General features: G+C 36.6%; 1 protein-coding gene across 11 annotated transcripts in view; it reads left to right on the top strand.

Moving 5' to 3' along the window:
- The window catches only part of PEAK1 (pseudopodium enriched atypical kinase 1), a 306,788-nt gene that overhangs the window by 75,200 nt on the left and 213,476 nt on the right, over positions 1 to 18,112 (top strand). For 3 of the 11 annotated variants that reach the window (XM_047737416.1, XM_047737415.1, XM_047737409.1), the window contains exon 3: positions 14,081 to 14,139. The exons of 7 other annotated variants lie outside the window; for them this stretch is intronic. The gene's annotated coding sequence lies outside the window, so the exon portion shown is untranslated. Of the gene's footprint in view, positions 1 to 14,080; positions 14,144 to 18,112 lie in introns of all 11 variants that reach the window. One more of the 11 variants, XM_047737411.1, reaches the window with a different exon arrangement.

The following is an 18,112-nucleotide window of genomic DNA, read 5'->3' as shown; positions in this document are numbered from 1 at the left end:
TTGCATGCTCCATCAGCTGAGCCAGACAGATGCCCTTTTTGTTTAGTTTTTAATCATGTTTTTTGTTATTGTTGAGTGTGAGAGTTCTTTGTATATTTGGATAATAGTGCTTTTGTTTTTGTTTTTGTTTTTAGAGAGAGAGGCAGGGAGAGGCAGAAGGAGGACAGAATCTTAAGCAGGTTCCATGCCCAGCGTGGATCCTGACTCAGGGCTTGATCTCATGACCCTGAGACAATGACCTGAGTAGAATCCAAGAGTCGGTCACTTAACTGACTGAGCCATGGATGTGTCCCAACAGTGCTTTATCAGATATGTCTTTTGCAGATATTTTTTCCCACTATGTAGCTTGTCTTTCCATTAAGCATGTCTTTTGTAGAGTGAAAGTTTTTAGTTTTTTTTTTTTAAGATTTTACTTATTTATTTGACAGGCAGAGACCACAAGTAGGCAGAGGCAGGCAGAGAGGGGGTGGGGGGAGGAAGCAGGCTCCCTTCTGAGCAGAGAGCCCGACGCGGGGCTCGATCCCAGGACCCTGGGATCATGACCTGAGCCGAAGGCAGAGGCTTAGCCCACTGAGCCACCCAGACGCCCCGGAAGTTTTTAATTTTAATGAAGTTCCTTAATTTCTTGGGTCAAGCTTTTGGTGTTTATCTAAAAACTTGTCACCAACCCAAGGTCACCTAGTTTTTTTTTGTTGTTGTTTTGATTTTAGTGTCGTCTTCCAGAAGTTTGCAGTTTTGTGTTTTACATTTAAGTTTTTGATCCCTTTTGAGTTAATTTTGTGTAAATTTCAAATTTTTAAAAAATTTGAAAATATTTCACACATACAGAGTGATATGAAAACTAGTATAATGATCCATATATAAAGTACCTAGCAAATGGCCTTATAAAACATTAACCTTTTACTTTGTAAATCTACATTAAATTTAAAATCAAGTTGAGACCCCTGTAAATTCCTCCTAATCTCATCTCTCTTCTAGGAAGTAATCAATTCTATCAATTTGGTATTTTTCAAATCCATGCAATGTTTTTATAGTTCATTAAATATTTATGTATCATATGGTACTGTTACATATTATTTATATAGCATACCATATATACAATAGTGTATACATTATATCATATAATACTGTGTATAACTGGGATTGTTTTTCAAGTTTTTAAATATCACGTTAACATTATGTATAGTACATAGACTTTATCAACTTGTTTATTTCAAAACAGCATTGATTTTATGATTTAGAGGATTTTTTTTACTATAGGAAAGAATATGTTAATTGAGAGGTATATAATGTTAGAGAATTTATTATAAGTTCTAATTTTATCTTGGTTTGCCATATTAGCACAGATAAATTTAGTTCTGACCTGAGGGTTAAATTTTTCAATGCTGGAATATTGTGTCTTTAATATCTATATTGTGGCATGTTTTTTAGCAGTCTTACTAAGTTAATATGTAAGGTGCTATTTTTTTATTTTAGGAAAATTTTTCAGTGTGTGTTTGAGGGGGCTTTTTAGAATGCACACACAGCTGTATTAGATCATTGGTAGGGTGTTTTGCAGCTGCCCTGTTAAGGATACAGTAGAAACCAGAAAAACTTAATTATTTAAACTGTGTTGCTATTCGGTGAGCCTACCTTTTATAGATATCTTTCTGAGGGCTCTTTTTAAGTTGTGGGTTTCCTTTAGTATAACCACCAGTTTCTGAAGAGAACACCACCATTTGCAGGTTTAATCAGAAGATCTCTACAATTCAGGCTGGAGGTAAAGGTGTAGCTAGCTTCCTCTCCTAGCTTGAGGAAAGTGACTTGATTCCTGTAGGGGGAAGGAAGGTTGAACCTAATTATTTATGCTGATCTATCAGCCAGTTTCACCCAGTATAAGCAGAAACTGTCAATTCTTTGTAGAATTTTTTATGGCCTAAATTAAGTCTGTACCATACAAGATTGCCATTTTTAGAGAAGGTACTCCCATTGTTAGTGTTAATTGTGCACACTAACCTGTCACTGTTGATTTGATTATTATTGCTCATTTTATAACCTTTAACTGGTGTATAGTTTTGAGTTCTGTAGCGGAAAACAAAAATAAACAACAATTTGAATTTCTACTGTTTGTGCACATTTGAAAAATAATGACCTCCCTTTTCCCCCAAGATCATTTATTATAGGTTCCAGAAAGCTGTATAATGATATTTCCAATCCAGATTGTTTTTCTATTGACATCTTGAAAAATCTATTATGTTGTAAACCATCATTGGCAGATTCAGTTGTAATTTAATGAGAACAGCCTAATATGCCAAGAGAAGTGACCTTCAAGCCCCTGCTCTTCCGACTCAACTCTTGCATGAAATGCAGAAATGGTTTCTCCCCTTGTGTCCTCTTCAAGGATGAAATGTGTTCCAGATTTTGTCTCCTCACCCCTCTTCTATTAAAACTGTGTTCATATTGGTGCTGTACTAATAAAGGGGTACTGAAAAATGACTTTTTCCTACTAAATTTTCTATAGTTTCATTTTTTATGTGATGCCATGGTTTTAGGTACCATCTTATTCAGGAATTGGTCTGTAGCAAATGTTTTGTAACATGATCTCTAAAATAAGGGGATAGATTAAAAATTGAGATAGATATTCTGTGCCAGAGTATAGTGTATTTTCTGTTTGGAATTTTACATTCAGGGTCTTTATAGATGATGTACACAGATTAATCTCAGAATGTTATAGACCTATTAATTTCAGACAAATAGTCAAATTCTGAGTTAGGTTATATACTTACTTTAGGTTATTGGTTATAATCTCAGCGATTATTCTTTCTTGATTTTTATTTTATTTTTATTAATTTTTAATTTTTTTAGAAATTTTATTTATTTATTTGATAGAGAGAACACAAGGAGGTGGAGCAGGAGGGAGCCTGACATAGGGCTTCGCTAAGAAGGGAGCCTGATGCAGGGCTTAATCCCAGGACTCTGGGATCATGACCTGGGCTGAAGGCAGGCTTTAACTGACAAAGTCACCCATGCGCCCCCATTTCTTGATTTTTAAAAAAGTCGATATTTACTGAAATTTTTTTCTCTTAAGTGAAATACTTATGGCTTCTTAAAAAGTTAGTGATACTACTTTTGTCTTAGCATATGTAGAACAGTTTTTCTTTTTTTTTTTTAAAGTAGAGCTCTCTTGACTGTATTGTCTTGTCCCATTTGATTTTATTTGAATGTCCTTTATTCCCCTACCTATTTCCCACACTTCAGGAATATAGAATCATGTTTCTCACTGCTGGCATCCTGAGGGCTAGACCCATCTCTTGACTCGTTATTTTGTTGTCTTTATCTTTCTATTTACCTATCGCTACTCATTTTGCTTCCTCTCATAAATACGCACTCCAATCTAGTTAGTATATGTCTCCAGACATTTGTGTATCTTTGGAAGATATGTAGTGTTTTCTGTGCATGAGTTTTTAATTTTCATAAATAGCATTTGGCTGTACCTCTCATTTTATTTTATCTTTTTAAATTCAGCCCTATATTTAAATGATCTATCTTTGTTGCTGTAATTCTGGTTCATTACTTCTAACAGCTATAGAGTAGCTATACTCTACTTATAGCTATAAGTACTTATATAGCTATAAGTATCTATAAGTATAGATACTTATCCGTGCATACTACATATGCATCTTACTTATACACTCCCCTAGTGACATGTACTATAAACAATGCTGCAATAATAATCTTTATTTTATTTAATGGAGATATATGCTGAAGAGTGGTATTGGTGGGTTGTTGGGAGTCCATTATAAAGTTTACTAAGTATTGCCAAATTGTTCTGTAGAACAACCAGGTTATACTCTTTAGAGCTGTAGGTGAAGATTCAGACCATTTTCCATGTAAGCAACTTGGCAACCAAACTGGCATGAAGAGTTGCTTTGATGGACATGAACATTGACTGATAAACTATGAATAAGGTAAAACCAAAGTAGTTTACTATCAGCCCTCTACTGAAAAGGTACTCATGAATGGAAAAGCTGCCTTGGTTCCTGATAGTGGTCCCTGTAAAGGGAGGTTTTTTTATGAGAGAATATAAGGGTGGGCCCCCACTGCCAAATAACTCAGTCTGTTTAGCTCAGCAAGCTGTGAATATTAGATTCTTTGTGCCTAGCATGGTTCTTGTAATACAAATGTGAATGAGACAGAATCTTTGCTTCTGAAGCTCTTTGGTTGTGGGACAAGAGTGTACAGTACTTTGTGGTTATCTTTTAGGGGTGATCTCTTTGCTTCTTCTGTGAGAAGTTGGTTCTGGTTATAGCAGCCCTCCTTGGGTCACTGTTATTCTTTCTACCTTTCTGTCTAAAATTAAGACTTATGGGCTGTCTGAGTGGTTCAGTTGCTTAAGCGTCCAACATTTGATTTTGTCTTGGGTCATGAGATTGACCCCCCCCCCCCATCAGGCACTGTGCTGGGTATGGAGCCTTCTAAAGATTCTGTTTCTCCCTCTTCCTCTGCTCCTCCCCACTGAGCACATGCTCTGTCTCTCTCTCTCTCTCTCTTAGAAAAAAAAATAGATAAAAATAACATAAAATAAAACCAAGACTTATAGGTACCTGGTCTATAAATTGTGACAGTTCAGGGTCCTACCAGTCCATCATCCTACCTGCCTTGGTAAAAAATTCCCTAGGGAACAGTGTTGTTAGTGTGGTGTTTGCGTCCTACAGTGTAATGATTGGGATGGCATGTTATAAGTCCCTTTGAATTGGTAAAGTGGAAATCAGAAAATACTACCTAGAAGTATGAATTAATTAAATGTAGTAAGAGGCAGTGTGATGTATAATGGCAAGAATACAAATAATAGTATTGGGCAAAATAGCAGACAAAACACATTTCCCAATCTTTACTCAATTCCAATTGAAAAGACCAGTAGCTAAATAAATAGGTGGGAAGAAACTTGGATATGTCTTAGAAACTAGAGCTTGATGCTGCTCATATGCCAAAACACTCAGGATAATTTTTGGTGGGCAGTTCTCCAAGGTAGGAGAACTCCTAACCTGGGAGGGACAGGGACATCTGGCCGGCTCAGTCAGTAGAGCATGCAATTCTTGATCTCTATACCCATGTTGTAGAGATTACTTAAAATAAATAATAAAAATAAAATATACCCAATAAGTAAAAAAAAAAAATATTAACTTGGAGGGGCAACATCTTGATGAGTGGTCTCACAAGTCACAATATTTAAATTTCTCTCTTGCCTCTTAGGCCAGAAGTATTTGTACTTAGTACAAATAGTGTTCAGAGACCCAGAGTTTGCTGCTAGTACCTCCCTGGAAGGTGCCTATCCACTCTCCCCAGATCGCTTAATCTCCCAATTAGCAATCTAGTGAGGTTTGTGTTCCAAAAAAGATTCAGTCATTAAAAGCCGTGAAAGCTGAATATCAGTTACAAGAAGAGAGCAATCTGATAGGATTGTAAGGGATGGAAAATATAGTTACCGAGTTAAAATCTGCTATGGATGTAGTGAGTAGCAAATTAGACACTGAGAAAGACAAACTTGTGAAATATTTTCCAGAGTATAAAGGCAAAAGTTGGGGAAATAAAAATGATTGGAAAATAAGACAAATGAAGGAAAAGTCAGAAGACAAAATGTACAAATAATAGGAATTTCAGAAAGAGAGCATATACATTTTCAAATAAATAATAGAAAACATTGCTGACTCAAAATTAATGAGAAATATGAAAGTATATTCTTCTGGACTTTTCAAATTTGGGGGCATTTCTGCTAACAACATTATGAAAGAAACTGAATTGATGGTGGCACAGAGAGCCAACCTCTAAATTCTCCCATGAAAGAGGTGACTGCCTGGGCTGTAAGTAGAAGAGATGCTGAGTAAATCCCACTAAATGTCCTCCGTTTCTGAGGAATAAGAACAAGCAGGAGGAGCAGGTAGAAGGCCAACAAGATGGGAGGCCTTCTTCTAGGACTAAAGGTAGACAGGACCCAAAAGACTGCATGGTGGGGCATAATCATTAGAAAAAGAAAGTGTTAAGTTATTCACAGGTGATATTATGATCGACCTAAAAATGGAAGAAAATTATTGCTTGAAAACCTATTTGAACCAAGTAAATATACTGAGATCAGATTTTTGAGTATTCTAGTTAGCAGCTACATTGGGGGAAAAAATCCAAGTATGTGGAAAGAAAACTTGTGCTCCCCTCTCTTTCTTAAAGAAAAACAAACAAACAAACAAACAAAAACTAAAAAAAAAAAAAAACAAAACCCCAAACCCTAGAGTTTATAAATCCAAGTGAATATTTACCTCTTCAAATAAATCTATTTGAGAATAGATGCCAATGTGGAAGATGGTGCTTAGAAACAGCCACTGTCGTTAACTAATAGAATTTTTGTTTTCCTCAAGCTTTTCTATTAGGAAAAAAAACTTAGTAAGAATCAAACACATTTTTTAAAAGATTTTATTTATTTATTTGACAGACAGAGATCACAAGTAAGCAGAGGCAGGCAGAGAGAGAGGAAGGAAAACAGGCTCCCTGCCAAGCAGAGAGCCTGATGCGGGGCTGGATCCCAGGACCCTGGGATCATGACCTGAGCCAAAGGCAGACTCTTAACTAACTGAGCGACCCAGTCTTACTTTTTAGGCTCAGGAAACATAATCAGCTCTTGTGTTTTGATAAAAAGACCCAAATACTCTTTATTGGTGAGGAGAAATATGGTCTTACATCACTAGGTGTAGAATAAATTGATACAACCATTCTTTAGGACAGTTTAGAAGGGGGAAAAAAGGATTCGTGATCTATGTATCTTCTGACCCAACAATCTTACTTAAAATAATCATACTAAAGAAACTATCAGAGCTGTGCAGAGAAATATATATTCTAGGGTATTTGGTGTGTAGAGAAGGATATTTGTGATACTAGAAATTCAGAAACAACCCAAATATTTAAAATAGAAAATTGATTGAATTTATTATAGTATACACCTATAATGGAATACTGTTCAAAAATTAGAAATGCTTTAGCAGATAGTAGTAAATCATAAAAGCTGAATATACACTTTAGGCACACTCTAGTCCTAGTTACTTACGTAGTTATTCAGTCATTCACTCACAAATACTTAGTGACAACCCAGGCATTGTTCTAGAACCTAGAGATAGAGCACTGCATGGGGAAATTATAAAATTAAAATGACCATTTCTTTGCCTACATAGAATTTATAGTCTAGTCAGGAAAGGCAGGCCAATAAATAAATAATTTTTCAATTAATGATAAGTGCTTTGGAGAAGAGTATGACAGGATAAGGTAGATAGGGTGTACCAAGGGAAGAGAAGGGGGACGTTTGCAATTTTATATGAAGTGGATCAGAGAAGTCTGAAAAACGAAATTTGAAAAAAAAAAGCTAAGAAGAAGCAATGTTTATATCTGGTGGAAAGTATTCGTGGTGGAGGGAATTGTAAGTCAGAAGACTTGAAGTGGAGATGTGTGTGTGTTCCAGCACAGCCATGAAGGTTAGTGCAGTTGATGCAGATAAATCAATGGAGAAAGTATGTGGGAAATAAGGTAAGGAGATGGAGGTTGGTGGTGAAAATGGAGGGCCATTACTGTGGTCAAATGGGCCATTTGCTTTGAGATGGGAAGCCACTGTTGGGTTTTGATAAGAGGAATGAAATATGACTGGCATTTAAAATAATTGTTTTGCTGTTTTGTGTAGGATAGAGTGGAGAGGATCAGGAATGGAGCACGGAGATCAGAGGCTATTATAATAACCCTCTCAAGCCTGATGGTAGCTTGGACCAGTGATGAGAAGTGGTTTGATTCTGAAATTATAGCACATAGCCACAAACTCTTATTGAAGAAATAATTGAATATATGTATCAACATGTAAATAGTTATCTCTGGTGGGATTGCTGATGATTTGTATTTTCTTTGTATGCCTCTGGGTTTTCCAAATTTTCTGTAACTATTACTTTTAAAATAAGAAAAATATATAAAACTGACTTCTGCTTAAAAACTGTGTTTTCCCCCCTGATTTCAAAGTATTATATGCATTTAAGGATTGAAGAATTATGTTTCTTTCCTTTTAGTGTTAGGCATTCCCTCTGTCTAGTAAATCAGATGGCGAGTAGGCCCAACCTTTAATTAGAACTAAGATGTTAACTTACTAGTGAAACTGATTAAGGAAATTCACCTTTTTCAAGGTAGAGAGGATTGTATTCAGCATTTTCCCTATCATTCTTGTGAGATAAACTTTAGAAACTTGTTTTATTACATCATTGTTAAAGTTAATGCCCAAGATTACATTTTTACTTCTGTGTTCTGCTGTTCTTACTTCATTACTGATGCAGGATAACTCAGTGACAAAAAACTGCAATGTAGATCAGTAGAATGGCTATGCCTCAGTCATCTTTACTATTGAATGTGAGTTGTATTGCTGATTTCCTGAAAATCATTTGTACGAATGATTAGAATGTGGTACTATGAATTTTCTTTCCTGACTTCCTTTCTGGTTTTCTTGATTATACCAATTCAGTCTAACCGCGGTGAGAGTTGTAGTGGTCCAGAGTGTGCCTGCTGGCAGAGAGGGGAAAAAAGAAATTCAGACTAGAGTTTGGATTTGGCTATAGATAATATAGGTGATTGAATTTTTAAATGATAAATCAACAAAATTCTCATTATCTGGAAGCATAACTTGAGTTTTGTATTAGTTGAAAATAGTAGCCCTTGCATTGGCAGTGTTTAGTCTTCTAACATTACCTAGAAAATGGAAATTTGGGCTTTTGCTTTGAGAGTACCTTCCCAGGTAATATTAGGAGCACATTGGCTAAGGTAAAATTTTGTTTTGGTTTATATTTTGGTTTGAAATCATGCTTTACTGGTAAATTGCAAATCCATAGACACATTCGTTTTGAGGTACTATCAGTTTCAGAAACAGCAGAATTACATTGTGGCTCTACTTTAGTCAGTTAATAAAAATAAATGTGATTTCTTTCTTCTTTTATAGAAAAAGAGAAATATTTTCTCTTACATGTTATATTCTAAAGAAGTTTACCACATGAGAGTAGTTTTTGTAGTCTAAAAAATTGTCTATACCTTCTGTATCTTTCTATACCAACTGAGCAACTTGTGTGGTAAATACCTGTTGTTATGTATGACTTGGTTTTTTGTTTGTTTGTTTGTTTGCCTAATTGGAATGTAGATATTTAGTTTTTTGGGTTTTTTTAAAGATTTTATTTATTTGACAGAGATCACTAGTAGGCAGAGAGGCAGGCAGAGGGGGAGGGGAAGCAGGCTCCCCGCTGAGCAGAGAGCCCAAAGCAGGGCTCCATCCCAGTACCCTGAGGTCATGACCTGAGCCAAAAGCAGAGGCTTAACCCACTGAGCCACCCAGGTGCCCCTATTTAGTTGTTTTCTGATGATCTAAAGCCAGTGTTGCTTCCTGAATACTTAGGTGGAAATAATTCTGTTGCTTCAAAAACAACTGTCTTGCCTATAATGTTTATGTTTTCAGAACTTCTTAATTACTTTTGTATGAATTGTATATGTCACTGGAAAGAAAAGAGCCTGCTCTTCAGACCCAGGTTGAGTCCCAGCTCTGCCACGGAGTAGTTAGCTGAATGAATAGCTTTCAGAGCCTCAATTTGCTCATCAATAAGACTACCTATATTATTGACTTGGTGTGTTATGCCTCTAGTATTATGCCTACTGTATGGTAGGCAGCCAGTAAGCATTACTTACTCTATTTCTTTTATTTTGTACTTTTCAAAAATTTTTAAAAGATTTATTTATTTGAAAGAGAGAGCGCGCATAGGGGGACACACACACACACGCGCGCACACACGCGCGCGCGCGCGCGCGCGCGCGCACGGCAGGGGAGGGGCTGGCGGAGAGGGAGAGACTCTCAAACAGACTCCCTGCCCAAGGCTCAAAGCCATGATCTTGAGATCATGACCTGAGCCAAAATCAAGAAACAAATGCTTAACTGAGTAAGCCACCCAGGTGCCCCTATTTTAGATTTTAAATTTAACTTGTGTCCTGAACAGAACCCTTGGTGATTTTGTTACAGTATAATAATTTTATACAGAGCACTCTTGAAGGCAGTAGGAAAAGAATATCAGTTACCAAATTTGGTCTACATGATATTAGATCTTTAACGCAGGTCTCATCTTTTTTATTCTTTTTAAAGATGTGTATTGTACAGTGTTACAGTATATTGAAAATATACAGTTGTGCCAGATACCTTGCAAGATCCCTGTGCTAGAAGCTTTCTATATATTGTCTCTCATCCCCATAACTGCAGATATACTTTTTTTGTTGTTGGAAAAAAAAAAAAGATGATGATATCTGGAAGGCTTTTAAAAAAATGTGTGTGTAGTTTGGCTATTGTAGACATTGCTGCTATAAACATTCGGGTGCACGTGTCCCTACGGATCACTACGTTTGTATCTTTAGGGTAAATACCCAGCAGTGCAATTGCTGGGTCATAGGGTAGTTCTATTTTCAACATTTTGAGGAACCTCCATGCTGTTTTCCAGAGTGGTTGCACGAGCTTGCATTCCCACCAACAGTGTAGGAGGGTTCCCCTTTCTCCGCATCCTCGCCAGCATCTGTCATTTCCTGACTTGTTAATTTTAGCCATTCTGACTGGTGTGAGGTGATATCTCATGGTGGTTTTGATTTGTATTTCCTTGATGCCGAGTGATATGGAGCACTTTTTCATGTGTCTGTTGGCCATCTGGATGTCTTCTTTGCAGAAATGTCTGTTCATGTCCTCTGCCCATTTCTTGATTGGATTATTTGTTCTTTGGGTGTTGAGTTTGCTAAGAACCTAGATGTCCATCAACAGACGAATGGATAAAGAAGATGTGGTATATATACACAATGGAATACTATGCAGCCATCAAAAGAAATGAAATTTTGCCATTTGCGACGACGTGGATGGAACTAGAGGGTATCATGCTTAGCGAAATAAGTCAATCGGAGAAAGACAACTATCATATGATCTCCCTGATATGAGGGAGAGGAGATGCAACATGGGGGGTTGAGGGGGTAGGAGAAGAGTAAATGAAACAAGATGGGATTGGGAGGGAGACAAACCATAAGTGACTCTTAATCTCACAAAACAAACTGAGGGTTGATGGGGGGAGGGGGTTAGGAGAGGGGGGTGGGGTTATGGATATTGGGGAGGGTATGTGCTATGGTGAGTGCTGTGAAGTGTGTAAACCTGGTAAATCGCAGACCTGTACCCCTGGGGATAAAAATATATGTTTATAAAGCTGTAAAAAAAAAAAAAAATCTTAAAAAAAAAAAAAGTGTGTGTAATAATGGGTGTGTTTTGGATTAAAATCCCTGTGTGGTATATTGTAAAATGATCTTCTGCCATATTGTTGAGGAATGAAGTTTCTGTTATCAAACTGGAGTCATCTCCACTGGGACTAAAGAGTAGTGGTCTTCAGGAAGCTATGAGGGTGTTGAACTATTGCTGTTAACTGTGATATTAATCATCGGTGATATCAGTGTGGACTGTTATTGCTGGAGGGTTTTTTCTTTTTCTCCTATCCCTCCACACCCCCCTCCCCCACCACCTTTGCATTCCTTCTTCCATTATGTGCTTATCAATTAATTCTTAAATCTTCCAAGTGTGAGTACCTTTCTTAATTTTAGTCTTTGGCTTTTATAATGACATTGCAAGTTTTTTTCCTTAAAACAGAATCTTTACAATGGTTCTGATTATATCAAAAGGAAAATCTGGCATGTGTTTGGATTTTTTTCTTAAGTTGATATATGTTTTAGTTTATCAGGGTTCACATTAAAGAAACCAACAGTAATCTGTACTTATTATTTCTTTTCTGTTAAATAGGAATATTTCATTATGGTCTTATTTTGTTATTATTGACATAATGTTCCACAATATTTAAAGTTGGTCAGTTGTCACATATATTTATATATGTGTTTTAAAAGGGAACTGGTGGGGCGTCTGGGTGGCTCAGTGGGTTAAGCCACTGCCTTCGGCTCAGGTCATGATCCTGGGTCCTGGGTTCGAGCCCCGCATCGGGCTTTCTGCTCGGCAGGGAGCCTGCTTCCTCCTCTCTCTCTGCCTGCCTCTCTGCCTACTTGTGATTTCTCTCTGTCAAATAAATAAATAAAATCTTTAAAAAAAAAAAGGGAACTGGTTTCCTAATTATCTGCCTCTTATTTACGAGGATATGAGTGCTAAAGAAATGCAGACAGGTGTCTAGAGTTCATTAAAGCCTAGTTTGAGTTTTTGTCTTGTTGGCATAGGAATTTACAGTGATTCATTGGGTTGTTTATTTATTTAACTGGTTTCATTTTAAAAGTATCCTTGCCCCAACAATGATTTACTTTAGAACAGTATTCTGTTGAGTACAGGGATTAATTTAACTTAACATCCAAATATCTGATTCTGTAATTATTAAAATCAATATAAACAACACCATTGTGTTGGTAATCATTTGGGGACACTTTTTAGTATGAAAATATTTAGGGCACCTAAGTGGATCTGTCAGTTAAGCGTCCAACACTTGATGTCCAACACTTGACCTCAGCTCAGATCTTGATCTCAGGGTCATGAGTTCAAGCCTCCCCTCCACCCAGTTGGGCTCCACGCTGGGCGTGTGGCCTACTTACCAAAAAAAAAAAAAAAATCTTTGGGGGCACCTGGATGGCTCAGTCGGTTGGGTGTCTGCTTTCGGCTTGGGTCATGATCCCAGAGTCCTGGGATCAAGCCCCCCATCGGGCTCCCTGCTTGGCAGGAGGCCTTCTTCTCCCTCTCCCTTTGTCTGCTGCTCCCTCTGCTTGTGCTCTCTCTTGCTCTCTCTCTCTCTCTCTGTCAAATAAATAAATAAAATCTTAAAAAAAACTTTGGTTATTCTGAAATGCTGTTTATTTGTTTTTTGATCTTTTCAGAATATAATTTGATAATACTGTAATTATTGGGGAAAACAAAGAGTGTTTGGATTTTCTTCTCATAGTCTGAAGATCGGGATTATTTTGCCTGACTGAACATAATTTCTGAGGCTTTTCAAAATATAATACACAGAATAATGTTTTTTCTCTCTGCCTCTACCGCATGTGCTCATTTGTCACTGGTAATTTTTTTTTTTTAATGCATCACACATGTCAAGCTGCTTCCTACGCAGAATAATATCAAGAATATAAACCTGATTGATTCTGTATTTTGGGATAAATGAGGTACTCTTAGATACAGATTCATCTCAGTCTCATACAGCGTAGGCCTTCCAGTATTGCTAGGATATTGGATGGAGCAGCCAAGAATGACTTTTTTCCTCCTACGTTACCAACCAGGAAGTTTCTGTGGTGAGAGAAATATTCCCTGCATTCAGAGAATGCTGTCATCATATGGAAAGTATAACTGGAAACAAGGAGAGAGGCAGTCTCAAAACACAGTGCTCGAGCCATAGATTTCATATATGCCAGGAGAAAATATAGTCTAATTTTCATTTTGATGAGCTAGGTATGACTTTATTTTGAAATGGTTCTGGCATTTCTTTTACAACTGGAGATATTTCGTGTCCTTTCTTCTATTTCTCTTAATTTAAAATTTCTGTGTCTACCCCTCTGTGTAAAAGATTGCCAAGACCCAGAATAGTGTGGTTTTGATGAGAGTAGTTGAAAGTGTTTGTTATTGATGTTTTAAAGAATCCCTTTATCAAAAATGGCCACTAATGACGGGGTTCATTATGTCATCCTCTAAAATCCAAAGATGAATCTGGGTGGAGAATGAAGGGCAGGGAAGCAAGAAGAGGATGATAAGTGCTCAACATAGATGGCTGGAATGGCAGAGCAAGTGGGAGATTTTATCTCTTATAGTCTATGGGGAATATTGAGATCTTATTTCTCTTACAATTTAGAACACTTAATAGACAAATTCAAACTATATGTTAGATTTCTAAACTACAGAAGTTATCTTTAGTCTGTGTTACAGTTACTTTTTTAATTAAAATTAGTACCAATTTTGTGTTATATTTGTACTATTATTTTATATTGTAACTATTTTTTTAATCTTAATCTATTCTTCAAAACAAATTTAACAAAATTTATGTTGATTATATTTCAGGATGAACCAAATTCATATCAAAGGATCTTAGGAATGAGGGGGAGAGACATAAAAAAGCAGTGAGTAAGACACAGCTGGATTTTCAGATCCTGGTTAGAAAAATCAGCTTTTGACTGAAAGCTGAGAAAATTTTATGTTTATTATTGAAGAAAAGTAAATTCGAAGACCTCACAAATATCTTTTTAAAGTCTGCTCCAAAATTGAAAGGTAGCACTTCCTCTTAGGAACTTAATTTGCCTGGAAAATGTAGACATTTTAAGGTGGTTAACTGCTTCTGGCTCCTCAGTGACCTTATCACTGCTCATTAATCTTCTATGTATGAAAGTACTCAACATCTCAACTCCACCTATTTTTCCATGGTTACACGAAGGCAATGGTTTCTGAATATATTCTAGACTATTTTTTGGCTTTGGTTTTGGTGTTTTTCTTTTTTCTTCCAGATTTCACTCTACATGGGATTTAAGAACTGAATTCAATTTGACACATCACTCTTCCACACCATATTGCCTTACAAACACTTGTGGGACAAATATTTCAAGATTTTTCTACATGGGCTATGGGTACAATATTAGAAATTACTTTTAGCCAGTATGAAAAATATACTGTGGATTGATTTAATAATACATTTACTCAGCAAACATTTATTGAGCCCATATTCCATAACCAGGTACTGGGAGTACAGAGATAAGTAAGATGTGATTCCTGCCTCTGAGGAGTAGCTCGTTGTTTGCCTCTAAAGTCTTAAACTGGGGTACAAAGAAATAAGAGGCTGAACTAGCTGGTCCAGATAAGGTCATTTATTTTTTTATTTTAATTTTTTAATTTTTTAAATTTATTTTCAGCATAACAGTATTCATTGTTTTTGCACCATACCCAGTGCTCCATGCAATCCGTGCCCTCTCCAATACCCACCACCTGGCTCCCCCAACCTCCCACTCCCCACCCCTTCAAAACCCTTAGATTGTTTTTCAGAGTCCATAGTCTCTCATGGTTCACCTCCCCTTCCAATTTCCCTCAACTCCCTGGATTTGAAAAATAATGAACTGTAGAGACAAAGCGCAAATTGTTGGGTGTTATGTTCTATTTGTCTAGAAAAGCTTGAAAAATAAAATTCAAGTAAACAGTGGAGTTGTTTTTCTCCAGAGGGTTTTACAGTGATTATTAAATGTTTTAATAAACATTCCCCCAGGGACTACTATGTGCAAGCCTCATGCTCAACACTAGGGATATGAATGTACGAGATTAAGTATTTCATTCTCTAGGAAGACCATGAGAGAGAGAGAGAGCTATATGAGTAATTACCATGTGGCAGGGGTAGACATTTTATTACCAAACTTTGTACCAACTGATACCTCTTGGTTGCAATGACACGAGGGAATAAAAGAGAGACTAAGGCCAGGAAGCCATAAGTCACCAGATGACTGAGGGAAGCACCAATTCCTGTTTAGGAGAATCTTTCAAAAGCTCTTCTTATTTTTTAGATCATATATCAGGAATTTCCATGATAAATACCAAGAGAAGAATAAAAATATGTCATAAAGCATGAAAATATTTTTGTTACAAAGAGGCATTTTGTTTATCATAACAAAACCTTGTATCTTGGCGCTGTCTTATAGTTGACCCTCTAAGGAGATTTTCCATTGGGAGCAACTTCCCGTTTTGCAAATAAAGAAAGTAAATAAGGAAAGAGTAAAGGACCCTCTGTAGTGATACCACCAACAATGGCAGTCTGTTTGCTCTACTCTAATTGGGTACATCTATAAATTTGGTTGGAAGATCCCTAACATTAGGACTAATAGTCTTGTGGGATAGAACTGTTATTTGAGATGGCTTGATGATGCACAGAATTAGGAGACAGCACTTCTATAGGAGACACATACTTCCTGTTTTTATTTCGTTTCTTGGCTAGTTGAAGAGGTTGGTATTATCCTTTCATAGTCCTTAAACATCTTTTAAAAAGATGAAACACTTAAAGAATCTTTTGTGTCTGTGCTTTAGTTCTGTTTATGAGCTGCCATGCTCTTTTCAGTTGGTATCATGATCTACTCCTAGACTCCTGTGCGTCCAACAAAGGCTTCCTTTTTGGCAATTACACCCTGTTTGGGTTCCTTTTACTTTCTGTTATTTATAAACTTTCAAAATTGGTTATTAACTTTTTGGTTATTTCAGAGATAATAGTTTTAATTACTAAGTATACACTTATTTTTCCCATTTGAGATTTTCTTTGTTACACTACTTTTGAAATTAAAGGTGTTTGTAGAGTACTCAAGAGATTCAAAGCCTTGAATTTTATAAGTAGTACTTTGGTATGCTTTTTTGTTTTTAACTATATTTAAGGCATGTTATTGCTCACTTCCATGTGCTAGAATTTCACCTATTATAGACCAAGAATTATTTCTCACCGTTTCTGTAAGAGTAGTTTAAAAGGTGAGTCTAATTTATTTTGAGTGATATTCGTCATTAGATCAGAGTGGCTATTAAATTTCAAAGCATTATCATAGTGATTATGATTATTGCTACAGCTGGAGGCAGTGTTCTGTGGAACCCATTAGGGTATTAGTCTTCTTGGTTCTAGTGCAAGGTTTGGCAAGCTTTACTTTTGAATTAAAGTTTATAGTTTGCCATCATCAGAGAGTTTATAGAATATCAACTGCATTGTTAGTAAGTACCACCTGAGACTGATTGGTAGTAGCTGCCTGGAGAACCTGTTGACAATTAGGAGGCTTGTGGGAGACATTTGTAAAGGAGTGTTGCAATCTAATAGTGTCTGACATGATCATAAATTGGGAAGGGATAGAGTGAGATTTGTGTTACCTATACCATGTGTTTGCCAAATTCACAAAGGGGCCATAGAATTAGTATTTAGTCCCACATGTAAATTAATATGAGAGTCATCCTCATCATATCCCTTGTCAGAAAATCATCCTATCTTTTTCAGATACCTCCAGTGGGGAGCCGACTGCCTGCCTGGGATCCCATTCTGTTGTAAGACAGCTGTTAGAAATTTCCCCCTTTAGTGTCCTTTTCAGTTACTACTCCATATTGAAAGTTCATGAAAACCTGGTATAAAGGGTTTCTGACAAGGGTAGATTATGAGGTGGTTTTTTTGTTTGTTTGTTTGTTTGTTTGTTTTGGTTTTTTTGTTGGTATCATTTATCATTTACCAACTGTCTTTTTGCCCATTTCAAAAAACTTTTAATTTCAAAATAGTTAAATATTCACAGGAAATTGCCAAAATAGTACACAGGATTGCTGTGTACCCTTCTCCCAGTTTTCCCCAATTACAGAACTGTACTATAATAGCAAATCCAGGAACTTGGTACAATCCACAAACCTTAATCAGGTCTCAGCAGTTTACCTGCTTTTGTGTGTGTGTGTATGTGTGTGCGCGTGCGCGTGTGTTTGTGTGTGTAGTTCTTTGTAATTTTATCATTTATATCGATTTGGCTGTCACCATACTCAAGATACGAAACGGTACCACACCCACAAAGAGCTCCCTTGTACCACCACTTTATAGTCACTCCCAATCCTCTCCCCTGTTGCTAATTCCTGGTAACCACTAAGCTGCTATCCATCTCTGAAATTTTGTTTTTTTTGAGAACTTTGTATAAATGGAATAATATAGTGTAGCCTTGGAGGCTGGAGTTTTTTTCACTAAGGATAATTCCTTTGTAATCTATACAAGTTGATTACATGTATCAATGGTTATTCTGTTTTTTTAAATCATTACTGATGTCTTTTCTAGGGGCCACCATAAATATTTGTCTAACTATCTGAACAAAATTTAAAATATTATTAAAGTGGTTAATTTACTTTTACAGAGCTCTTAAATTTGAATTCACCTGTTACCCAGTATATAAGAAATCTCATCTTTGACTATTTGTTGCTTGTACTGTTAGGGTTAATAAGGAGTCCCAAGAGTATTAGGAGATCCCTTTCTTCTGTCTGTTTCTAACCAGCCCTGAGGTCTCATACTACTCATTCAACCCTTTTTTGTTATTTCTTTTGTGACCAAGGGCTGTCCACCTGAAA

Source organism: Lutra lutra, chromosome 7, assembly GCF_902655055.1.
Source record: "Lutra lutra chromosome 7, mLutLut1.2, whole genome shotgun sequence".
NCBI lineage: Eukaryota > Metazoa > Chordata > Mammalia > Carnivora > Mustelidae > Lutra > Lutra lutra.
This window is presented reverse-complemented; position numbering and strand designations above follow the sequence as displayed.